Below are 12,814 nucleotides of genomic sequence, written 5' to 3'. Positions count from 1 at the left end.
TTAATTTTTGTATATGGTGTTAACTAGGGATCCAACTTTTTTTTTTTTTNTCCAATTTTTTTTTTTTTTTTTTTTTTTTGCCTGTGGGTATTCAGTTTTCTTAATACGTTTGTTGAATGGTCTTGGCACTCTTTCAAAAATCATTTAACCGTAAATGCCAGCATCACAGTATTTTGATTACAGTAACATTTTCAAATCAAGAAAGTGAGTCCTAACTTTGTTTTTTTTCAAGATTGTTTTGGTTATTAGGAGTCCCTTGAGATTCTATATGAAGTTTAGGATGGGTTTTTCTATTTCTGCAAAAAAAAAAAAAAAAAAAGGGTTTTGAGAGGGATTTCATTGAATCTGTAGATTGCTTTGGGTCATAGTGATATTTTAACAATAGTTAAGTCTTCCAATCCATGAACATGGGATGCATTTCCATTTGTTTAGATCTTTCTTTCAAAATGTTTAATAGTTTTCATTGTAGAAATCTTTTACCTCTGGTTAATTCCTTATTTTAGTCTTTTTTATGCTATTATAAATGAAACTATTTTTGTAATTTCCTTTTCAGATTGTTTATTGTTATATACAGAAATTCAATGGATTTTTCTGTTGACTTTTTATTTTGCTACTTTGCTGAGTTCATTTATTCTACCAGTTTTATTCTGGAAATTTTAGGCTTTTCTACATAGAAGATCATATCATCTGCAAACAGAGATAATTTCACTTTGTCCTTTCCAATTTGGATGCCTTCTTTTTCTTGCAGATTTATTCTGGTTAAGACTTCCAGTACTATATTGAATAGAAGTGGTGAAAGTGGGCACCATTGTTCTTAATCTCAGAGGAAAAGCTTTAACTGTAACTCTTGAATATGATATTGGTTGTGGACCTATCATATATGACCTTTATTTTGTTGGGGCACATTCCTTCTATACTCAATTTGTTGAGAGTTTTCATTATGAAAGGATATTGAGTTTTGTTAGGTGCTTTCTGCAACTATGGAGATGAATGTATAATTTTATTCATTCGATTAATGTGTTCTGTCACATTTGTTGATTTGGATATGTTGAACTATCCTCACATCCCAAGGATAAATCTTATTTGATTATCGTGCATGGAACTTTTAATATGCTACTGAATTTGGTTTGCTAGCTGTTTGTTGAGGATTTTTACATCAATATTCATCAGGTATATTGACCTGTAGTTTTGTTTCCTTGTAGTACCCTTCTTTGGCTTTGGTGTCAAGGTCATGTGATCCTTGTAAAATGAGTTTGGGAGTATTCCCTCCTCTTCAGTGTTTCAGAAGAAGTTTAGAAGGACAGGTGATAATTCTTTAAATGTTTGGTAGAATTGACCTGTGAAACGATCAGGACCTGAGCTTTTCTTTGTTGGGTATTTGATTCTTATTCAGTCTCCTTATTATTGGCCTGTTCAGATTTTCTGTTTCTTCAGTATCCAATCTTAGTAGGTTGTATATATCTAAGAATTTATCTGTCTTCTAGATTATCCAGTTTATTCACATATTATTTTTCATAGTAGTTTCTTATGGTCCTTTGTATTTATGTGGAATCAGTTATAATGTTTCCTCTTTCATTTACAATTTTTCTGAGTCTCTTTCTTGGTTTGTCTAGTTAACAATTTGTCAATTTTCTTTTTTAAAGGAACCAACACTTAGTTTCACTGATTTTCTGTTTTCCTTAATCTCTGTTACACTTTTTTTCTGCTCTAATCTTTACTGTTTTCTCTCTTCTGCTAAGGCTGCTTTTAGTTTCTTGAGATGTAATGTTACATTGCTTAAATGAGATCTTTTTTTCTTAATGTAGGTATTTTCTTAATGTTGGTATCCATTCATTAGATAAACTTCCCTCTTAGAACTGCTTTTGCTGTATCCTATAACTTTCAGTATATTGTGTTTCCATTTCATTTGACTCCGTATACTTTCTGATTTCCCTTTTGATTTTTCTTTGACTTGTTGGTTGTTCAAGAGTGTGTTAATTTTCACATTTTTGTGAATTTTCCAGTTTTCTTCTTTTTATTGATTTCTAGTTTCATGCCACTATGTATTGGAAAAATACTTGATACGATTTTAGTCTTCTTAAATTTGTTAAGACTTGCTTTGTAGCCCAGTTTGTGATCTGCCTTATAAAATGCTCCATGTACACTTGAAAAGATTATATTCTGGTGCTGTTGGATGGAAGGTCTATATATGTCTGTTAGGTCCATTGGTCTATAGTGTTCTTTAAGTCTGCTGTTTCCTTGCTGATTTTCTGTCTGGATGATCCATTGGTGTTGGAAGTGGGGTATTGAAGTCCCTTACATTATCGTATTATTATCCATTTTCGCCTTCAGTTCTGTCAACATTTGCTTTAAATACATAGGTCCTCTAGTACTGGGTTATATATATTTACATTTGTTACATCCTTCTGATGAATTGACCCCCTTATCACTATAGAGTGACCTTCTTTGTCTCTTGTGACTGATAGTGCCTGAAAGTCTATCTTATCTGGTAGGTGTAGTCACTCTTGCCCTCATTGGTTGCCATTTGCATGGAATATCTTTTTCCAACCCTTCATTCAGCCTGTCTGTGTTTATCCTTTCTTCTGTGCCAGACTGTTGTTTAACCCTGAATCTTTTAGTTCAGTTGTTTTACCTTTCAGCTCCATAATTTCTGTTTGATAGCTTTTTCTTTTTTTTTTTTTAACCAACTGAGCCACCCACGTGCCCCTACCTTTTTTTCTTTTTTTTTTTTTTTTTTAATTTTTAAATGCTTATTTGTTTTTGAGCAAGACATAGAGACAAAGCATGAGCAGGGGAGGGGGAGGGGTAGAGAGGGAGTGGGAGACACAGAATCTGAAGCAGGCTCCAGGCTCTGGGCTGGCAGCACAGAGCCCGGTACAGGGCTCGAACCCATGAGCCGTGAGATCATGACCTGAGCCAAAGTCAGAAGCTTAACCAACTGAGTCACCCAGTCGCTGGTCAGATACCTTTTTCTTTTTTTCATATACAACATATTTTAACAGACAATGGTAAGAGATGCCCTAGAATGAAAAAAATACAACTCATAGGTGCAGATCTTATCAGTCGAACATAAATTCCTCAAAATATAGTTATCAACTTTGTTCTTAAATCATGGAACATAGATCTTGACAAACATTTTTTAAATATGCAAGCAAGGAGAATAGTAAACTATTACATAACTGCCAGGAGACAGAAAGTGTAGAAGAGAATTTATTAGGACAAGAAAACTCAGGACATAATGATAATACAACACAAAAGTAACATGGATATTAGACAGTGATGAAAGATACTATTATTGGGGTACCTGGGTGACTCAGTCAGTTAAGCATCCAAGTTCAGCTCAGGTCACTATCCTGTGGTTCACAATTTCGAGCTCTGCATCAGGCTCTCTGCTGACAACTCAGAGCCTGGAACCTGCTTCCAATTCCACGTCCCCCTCTCTGCCACTCCTCCACTTGCTCTTTCTGTCTTTCTCTCTCTCTCTCTCTCTCTTTCTCTCTCTCTCTCTCTCCCTCTCCCTCTTTCTCTCTCCTTTTTTTTTTTTAATATTTCTTCTGTCTTTGTTGAAATCTTCACTTTGTTCATACATTATTCTCCTGCCCTCATTCAGTAACCTTGTGATTGTTATTTGAAATTCTTTGTCAGGTAAATCATTATTTCCATTTCATTAGAGTTCATTTCCAGGGATTTATCTCATTCGTTTGAGATATATTTTCCTGTTTCATCATTTTCCTTGACTATGTGTTGGTATCTGTACATTTGAAAAAAAAAACAAAAACAGTCACCTCTACCAGTCTTCATGGACTGGCTTTGTAGATTCTGGGAGTCCCTCAAATCTTCCCACTAGTCCAAACTACCACCTTTGTTGTAGTGGCCCCAGGCATCCAGAATATGCTGGGTCTTATCAGTCTGAGACAGGTGAGGCACAAGCCAGTCCCTCAAGTATCCCCCAGAGAAGTTGGGACTTTGGACATATAATAAGTTCTTTCTCTGCCCAGGGAAAATATGGTATCTGAAGTTTTTCTTCTGTTCATCCTGTATTGAGCTGGAAGAGGGGTTATGGCGCCTGCTTGTATGCTGATTTAAACCTGTGTTTATTCTCACTGACCTCCAGGTATCTAGAGATGTCAGGCATCTAGAGCTGAGACAGAAAACAAGCCAATCCCTTGGTCAGCCTTTGAAAAAGCTGGAACTTTGGAGGTTTGATCCAGCTCTTTCTTCCCTCAGGGGAAAGTTAGGAGCTGTGCCAGGGGCGAGGAGTCTTAAATTTCCTCCTGGGCTCAGTGTGACTGGTTTGACATTCACCCAGGATGTAGGAACCTCTCAACTAGCTTATGGATTTCTTACAAAAGGAATTCATCTGTTTATTGTTGTTGAGTCACTGTGTCTGTTGGGGGAAAGGAGCGTTCTGGGCATCCTGTTCTGCCATTCTGCTGACAGACCCTCATAGGCACACTTCCTTTTTGTTTTCAGCAGCCTTTGGCTGTTCACATGTCAGCAATATGAGGCTATAATGCTTTTTATTCATTTCTGTGTCAGTCTTGATAACTCCTCAATAATAAATAATAAGCTACAGTCAAGCATCTTGTTTCGGGCCTGCCTTTTACCCATCAGCCTCTTTAACAGGTAGGACAGTACAGGGCCCTAATCCCACCTTACCCAGCTCTTAGGTACATTTCCTCATTGTCCCAGGAAGCCTTTTCATATCCCCTACTGAGGATTCTGAAAGGTCTTTGCAATTTCCTCTTTGGGAACAAAGGTCCATCTCTCTCAGCATCCCATCCTCGCTAAGACTGTCAAGAAATGTGAAGAATTGTCTTAGATTTTACCCCATTTGCAAGGTACATCCTGTCCATTTCATGGATGCTCATGGAAGGCATGAGATTCCTGGGTCTAAGATAAGATTTTGTCATTATCTCATTATTTTATTTTATTTATTATTTATCATGACACAGTAAAGAGCAAGAGCTTCCTGTTTGCATGTGTCACCCTGGCCCTCCTCAGGTCCCATGGTGGTGTTACAGAGAGACCCAGGTGGACACTGTGCGCTTAGTAGGTTTGCAGTACCACTGAGTAATGTCAGTGCTTAGGATTTAGGAATCTCAACCTTTTAAAGTTGTTTACAAGCAAAACTGCCCAAATTTTTGCCTCAGGAGGAGGCATTAGTTTTATGGTGGTCAAGTAATTAATCTGTCCTTTTCTCTGGAGAGAGAGACTGCAGGCATTGCCCAAGGCTGACAAAAATCCTTGAAAAGATCATTCAGAAGCTGATACAAGCAGTGAAAACACTTAAACCAATGGAGAACTGTCTCTCATCATGGTGCAGCTTTCCCTTTAAAGCAGGGGAAATAATCATCTGAACAGAAAGGTCCACTCAAGATTTCTGACACCAAGACTAACTGGGGTCGTAAAGATTGAAGGAGACCCAGAGAGAGAATTACCAGGAGCCTGGACAGAAAGCTGCAGGGCGAGGTGATGTTAAACCGGGTGAGGCAATGATCAGTGATTGAAAAGGAAAACCAAATGCTACACTTTATCTTGATGGGGGGCGGGGGGAGACTTAAATCGCTACCTACACATAAAACAAATAGTTTCCAAATGGATGCTGATGGAAATTTTAAAAGTATAAATGGTGTTTTGAAAAGGAAACACCAACAGAACAACATTAACTATAAAGGAGGACAAATTAAGAGCTGCTACTCATCAAAAGACACTAAGATTAGACATAGAGCCAAGAAAGGATTGCAATCCGGTATACATAAAGAACTTTTTAAAATTCAGTAAGAAAATGATAGTACAACAGGAAAAAATGAACAAAGTAAAAGCAGACACTTCAAGAAAAAAGTACCCAATATCTAATAAACAACAACAATGAAAAAAACGATCAACTTCCTAAGTTATAAAAGGAACTGCAAATAAAGTCACTACCTTGTTTAACATCACACACCAACCACAAGACTAAAGTGAAAATGACAGAAAATACTAAGCATAAATAAAGACATGTATAAACCAGGCATGTCGCACACTGTTGATGGGTATGAAATGTGTACAAGCATTTTGGAAAATTGGGAGTTATCCTCAAAAGCTGAGTAGATGTAAACCTGTGGCCCAAAAGTTCCTCTATCACACATATGGACCGAACAGAATATCATACATGTATCACCAAACCACAGACTATAGAGTTTACATGCTAGTGCTATTCATGATAGCCCCAACTGAAACCCACTCTTGTGTGCATGAAGAGAAGGTGAACTTGATTGATGGATGTTCAGACAATGGAATTCTATCACCAACGATATGAGAAAATACAGAGAAATTAACAAACACCTGGAATTTTAAAGACCAAATACGAAAGAGTTCCTGCTGTAGGATACCATTCATATGAATTGCAAAGAGGTAAAATTGTGTTAATCTGGGATCTATACACAGGTGTGTTCAGTTTGTGGAATTTTAGTGAGCAGTACACTCATAAGCTGTGCATAAATATTTTTTAATACATATCAGCAACTAAACAAATTAGTTGTAAGAAGGTAAATAGGTTAATATCCAATGAGCTTACATTGTCAGTCTGTAACTGTATTAAATAACTTTACATTGTGATTAGTTTTTACAAGTCAATTCTGGGTTGGAATCTAAGTTGTTAAATCTATAGCACCCAAAACAAGGGGGTAAAATGTAGAATTATTAAAACAAACACAGAAGAAGTCAACACTGGGAGAGTAAGGAAATAGAACCGGTATCATGAAGCATACATAATCACTTGGCAAATACTTTACAAATTTACCCATTATTAAACTTGAAAGACCAATTAATTGGGATGCCTGGGTGGCTCAGTCACTTAAGCATCTGACTCTTGATTTTGGCTCAGGTCATGATCTCATGTTTGTGAGATGGAGCCCCGTGTTGGGCTCTGCTGGGCCTGGAGCCTGCTTGGGATTCACTGTTTCCCCTCTCCCCCTTCTTTAGCTCCTTCCCCGCTTGCATGCACATGTGAGCATGCACACACACTCACTTCTCAAAAAAAGAGACTAATCCTGTTAAAGTTAAATAGTATTTGACTGTTCATTTGGATATGTTTATCAAGAGATATAGCTAGGACATAAGAACTAAAGTAGATAAGTGAAAATACATTTCATGTATTTTAACAGGTTAATCAACTAGAAGGGCAAGATGAAAATCATTTTAAGTTCTCATTTAAATTTAAAATACTGTTATATACATTGTTACATTGTAAGATACATTGCTATATACAATTTTTACATTGTTATATACAATTTTCCAATACTGTTACCTGATGGGTAATCATAATCAGATTGGTATGCACACATACATGCATGTGCAAACACATGCATATTTATAAGTATGTGTACATGCGTGTGTGTTTATCAACATTGTCTTGTAATGTCACTGTTTTATACCATCCCGAGGGTGAGGAGTAAATAAATGACTGAACATTGTGTGAAAACACTCAGTTTACATGAGTAAACTCCTAGATGAGGGACTTTGTATTATTTAGGTAAAGCAGAACATGGATAAACTGGGGTCATGGCTCATGAGCAGAAGGGCTGGCGGTTGGGAAACTGATTACTGAAGTGGTGCTCAAGAGCATCTGGTTGGTATTAATCAAAAAGAGACAAAATGAAGGAAAGGATGTTAAAGTAGACAAAGGTGCGCACAAGGAGAAGGATGGTTTTGGTAGCTCTGGACTTGGGATGATCTAGAGGAGACGCTGGTCCTATTAATGTGATGACCCATTGCTTGTGCCTGTGCAGAATGAAAAACTTCATGGCCCAGACCATGAGTCCAAACATAACACATCACAGAATGATAACGCTATGCACAGTAAGTCTCTGGTACTGTCAGAGAACAGTACCCAAAGTCATTTGTGTTTGTGATGTTTTTGTTGCTCTGTTTACCAGTGATATACATTAAAAAAACTGTGTTTACCAGCATGTACAGGATCCAACACAGGAATATGGAGGTGCTTATGTACTTGGGGGCTTTCACTTTAATCTCTGTCCACCTGGAATTCCTAGGACTGATCCTCATGGCCTGGAAGACACTTAAGAGGCAGGTGTTACCCATAGACATACCCTGCCCACTCTATGAACACACAAAAACTGTTTGCATCCAAAGTCATTGAGGGACTGTCTTAACCCAAAACGTATCATTGTGGGGGAAGGACTCCTTTAGGCAGAATGCCCAATGAGTTGGCTATAATCAGGTGCTTAAAAATAAAATCTATGGACCTTGACTTGCAACGTAAAGGGTGATATAATGGTGGAGAAGAGAGAAATTGCCCAGAATGCCAGCTGTAGTCTGTGATGATATCATTCCCACTGCCAAATCCCTGACAGCTATCTTGTCAGTTCCCAGTGACTGAATTTGTCTTCTGAGCTAAAAGATCCTGACTGAGCACAGGTCAGATATATCATGTGAGCTGAAGTCCAATATTCTCCACTTACAATTAGTTCTACTAAGAAATATTAACTTGATGTTTTTCTTTTTCTAAGAGTTTTCCAGAGGTTGAATGTATAACTTCTAAAGAGCCCTCATAATGTAAAATCAGTCCTGTGAAAGTACTCATCTGAATGAAGCCTTCATGCTTCACAAATCGATGAGGCCGGCACTACTATGGTTGTAATTAGCAGATGAACAGAACATATACAGGAAGGTTAAGCATTTGTCAAAATTTGCTGCTTAGGGCAGAGTGGGGACTTGAAATGGGACTGTGTCAAAAATCCAGAAATAGAATTAAAACCCCCAAATCAACAAACAGTATTTAGTAAGAGTTTGTTGTACATATGAGAAATGTTCATGAACAGGGAGTTTTCAAATTTATTTATTTATTTATTTTAAAATATTTTTATTTATTTCTAGGAGAGAGAGAGACAGCGTGAGCAGGGGAGGGTCAGAGAGAGGGGGAGACACAGACTCTGAAATAGGCTCCAGGCTCTGAGCTGGCAGTCAGCACAGAGCCCGACGCGGGGCTCGAACCCACAAACCGCGAGATCATGACCTAAGCGAAAGTCGGACGCTTAACCAACTAAGCCACCCAGGCGCCCCGGGAGTTTTCAAATTTAAAGCTGATACGAGGGTTAGGGGCATAATGTTACAGGATGGCTTATTAATGGATTACAGTGATTGGTTATTACAGTGGGGGTTTCCAGTTGACAAAGGGTTGGTTAAAAGTGATTGTTTTGTGCCACCTTTAGGAAGATATATTTTTATGATTATCAGAGGCATTCACAAGAAATAACCTATATTTTGCATATGTTCATGAAATAAGCTAGATTTTAGTTTTTATTATGTGCCTTCAGTGGTTTTGTTTGCTCATGGAAGTTTCAAGTGCAGTATCCATTTTGTATCTAATTTAATAGCTGGTAACAAATACAGTGCATTAAACTACCATCCTCTACTAAAAGCTAGTTAGCTGTGTTCATCAAATCATCAAAATTTATATTAGTTTTTACACCTTGTCATTTGACTTTAGATTTTTGTTATTGCAGTGTTGGATATAACAAGTTTCCATCTACTTGTAAAGATTTATAGGCCAGTAACTTGTAAAGATTTGTAGGCCAGTATCAATTATGAATAAAGCTTTAAATAGCTGAATAAATGCAGATGCATTGCTGGCAGTAGAATACTACAGGAACTACTCCACGATAAATTATGTATGATGGATGCAAGACCAGCTTGATGATCGAATGGCCCCAAAAAGGCTCGTTTGTTTTTATATCAAGAACACAAGTAGAATGGCACCTATCACAGAAATTGTGGAATAATCACATGAAACCTTACATTTGGGGACATAAAACACTAATACATGATAAAGTACCATAGGCCATAAACTAAATTATTATTTTTAAATCACACATTTACTATTAATATCTGAGTTAAATAAAATTATTTGCAATGATGCTATATTCATAAATGATATGACAATACAAAATGGCATGCGTAAAGCATGAAATCTTGTGTATTTTTATAAAATGTAGTAGATTTGGGGATTATAATGAGAATACAAATACTTTAATAGAATTTATTTTTTATCAGTTTTAGGCTCACAGAAAATTGAGTAGAAGGTACAGAGATTTCCCATATACTGCCTATCAGAATTCCACATTAGTGTGGTACCTGTGTAACAAGATGGTAGGAGCCAGGTAGTTGCCGTGTGAAACACATAATTATTATGTTAACCCTTCCTTTAATGTTCTGCCTCTAAATTTAAGAGGGAAAATAGCCTCACCATAATCAATAGACTGCAGAATTTTCAAGAGACCCATTATGGTCTTCATTAATTGTCTCCAGAGTTAGAGAAAACATTTCCATTCAGGCCATTACCATTTCGATACATCTTATGTATGGGATCAGATAATTCCTATAAATTCTTCACACTCTTTATTATAAGCATAGAGGTATTATAGGTGCACCTCTAGTAATCCTGAAATTTTGGTCTGTGATCCTGTAAAGTAGCCCAGAAAAGAGGATTGGTTTCACAACTACATCCTGAAGCACCTTAAAAATCAGGTTTTATTATTGATTTAAATACCATCAATCACTGCCAAGAGGATTGTATTGCATTTTATTTGGAGCCATCAGGTAGGATCTAGGACTCCCATCCCTCTTTACTAGCTCACCCAATTCCTTAGGAATTAGTTCTCCTTCCTGTGTATTTTGGCACTGAACCAGGTTTAAAACCAGAGAATGCCTTTTTCTGATACAGTCACTTATGCAGAATCCTGATATGCCTCCTTCCCTTACAGATTCTGCCTCTCAGACTGAAATAGAAAATATCCGACTCTTTCCTGCTGCCTCGAGAGTGGGCTCAGTGTGATGGCCACTATAGGCAGCCAGACTCTGGCATGAGTTTGTGATTCTCTTAGATCACTGCCCTCAGAACTACAATTATCATTTCATCTGTGGCCGCGATGGGAGTGTAGGCTTGGGAGTTGAGAAGATTTCTGAAAACTTTATTTCCTGTTGCTAATTACCAAAAAACAATTACAAGTTTCTAGGTAGCAGCTCCTAAGAGAGTATTGGTGTAATTTTGAGAGGCTCTTTTTTTCCCATTATCCCTGAAGCAAACAGGGTCTCACAGGAGGGGTAGCAGGAAATGCCAGGGTCTGCTGTGTGGGGAACTGGCAGCCATTATGTGTGTCTCACTGGGCTCTTTGCTTCCCCAAGCACTTTCCCCAATGTCTAGTTCTTTCCCCGTTTTATTCCACTGACTGTTTAAGTTATACGCAGAGAAATGGAATGAGACCAAATACTTAGGAAGGGTTTTCAAAGAGATGCAGATAGACAAAAGAACATGATGCCAACAATTTACAAACCAAAACCATTGAACTCACACATCAGAATCCACTAATTTGGACTCATTTGCACAATTCAATGCCAATTATTAATGGGAATCTTTAGGAAAATAAACTTTACTATTGCTGACCTCCATCTAATGATAGGAAGTGGTCACAGAACAATACCCACAGAAGGAGGAGAGAAGGTTCTAAAAGAGCCCCTCACAAGGAAAAACACTGGTATCAGATGACTTAACAGGTAGATTCTACCATTCCTAAAACTATCAGATAAGCTAGTACTACTTACCTAATTCCAGAGCAGCAAAGGTTACCAGTTCTCTACACTTACTTTGGCTAAATTTGCAGCATGAACACCTGATGCTTTGGTGATTAAGAAACATAAATTCAGGGGCACCTGGGTGGCTCAGTTAGTTGGGCATCTGACTTCGGCTCAGGTCATGATCTCCAGTTTGTGAATTCAAGCTGCACGTCAGGCTCTGTGTTGACAGCTCAGAGTCTAGAGCCTGCTTCGGATTCTGTGTTTCCCTCTTTCTCTACCCCTTCCCTGCTGATGGTCTCTCTCTCTCTCTCTCTCTCTCTCTCAAAAATAAACAAACATTAAAATAAATTTAAATTTAAAAATTTTAAAAGAAAGAAGTTTTAAAAGAAACAAATTCAGAGTTCAAACTGGCTCTTTGATCTTTCTTACACACAAATCCACAATTTGATCCAGATTCACTGTCCAGTCACCCCCAATTTTCAAGGCAGGGTTTGGAGCTACAGTGATGGGCAGTCCAGACTACTCACACACACAAACTTATTTATACACTTCCACAAAGACACAAGTACGTACACACTCACACAGTGAAATTCACACTCATGCACTCACCCACACATGCACACTTACTGTGATATCACCTTAGTTACACATTCAAACATTCTGGAACACACCACACACAAGCTTATACTCATAAACACAGACTTCACAGTTACTCCTTTTCATAAAACCACACAAAGTCACCCAGCATGTGTACATCTAAATAGCATGTTCTCATACAGAAGAGTTATTTTTCAGATTTTTATAAATGTTCATTTTGAGAGGGTGCACGCATGTGCACATGTGTGAATGGGGGAGGGGCAGAGAGAATCGCAAGCAGTCTTGACGCTCATCACGGAGCCCGATCTCACAAACCATGAGATCATGACCTGAGCTGAAATCAAGTCAGACCTCCAGCCGACTGCCAGTCAGGTAGCCCCCGCAGAAGAATTTATTTCTCCATACCTCTGGATGCCTAAAAATGGAGGCCTTCTCTTTCCACCCTTTATACTCCTAAGCCTGTAACAGCCTACAAAGGCAGTGTTTGTAATATGCAGCATTTAAAAAGTGCTGTAAACAACACCCCCTTAGGTCAGGACATGTGGTAGGAACATTGGGGTATGTGGGAGAGTGGCAGTGCATGGGTGTGCGACAGAGCAGGTGAGAGAGAGGACACGGGAAGAAGGACATAGGGACTGGA

At 38.1% G+C, this 12,814-nt stretch overlaps 1 pseudogene; it reads right to left on the bottom strand.

Moving 5' to 3' along the window:
• Positions 1 to 7,619: 7,619 nt before the first annotated feature.
• LOC144217513 (vomeronasal type-1 receptor 4-like) lies at positions 7,620 to 10,286 on the bottom strand (annotated as a pseudogene).
• Positions 10,287 to 12,814: the final 2,528 nt, after the last annotated feature.

The sequence above is a fragment of the Crocuta crocuta genome, unplaced genomic scaffold (genome assembly GCF_008692635.1).
Source record: "Crocuta crocuta isolate KB4526 unplaced genomic scaffold, BGI_CrCroc_1.0 scaffold334, whole genome shotgun sequence".
NCBI lineage: Eukaryota > Metazoa > Chordata > Mammalia > Carnivora > Hyaenidae > Crocuta > Crocuta crocuta.
The sequence above is the reverse complement of the archived record's forward strand: the minus strand, read 5'-3'. Positions and strand labels throughout refer to the sequence as shown.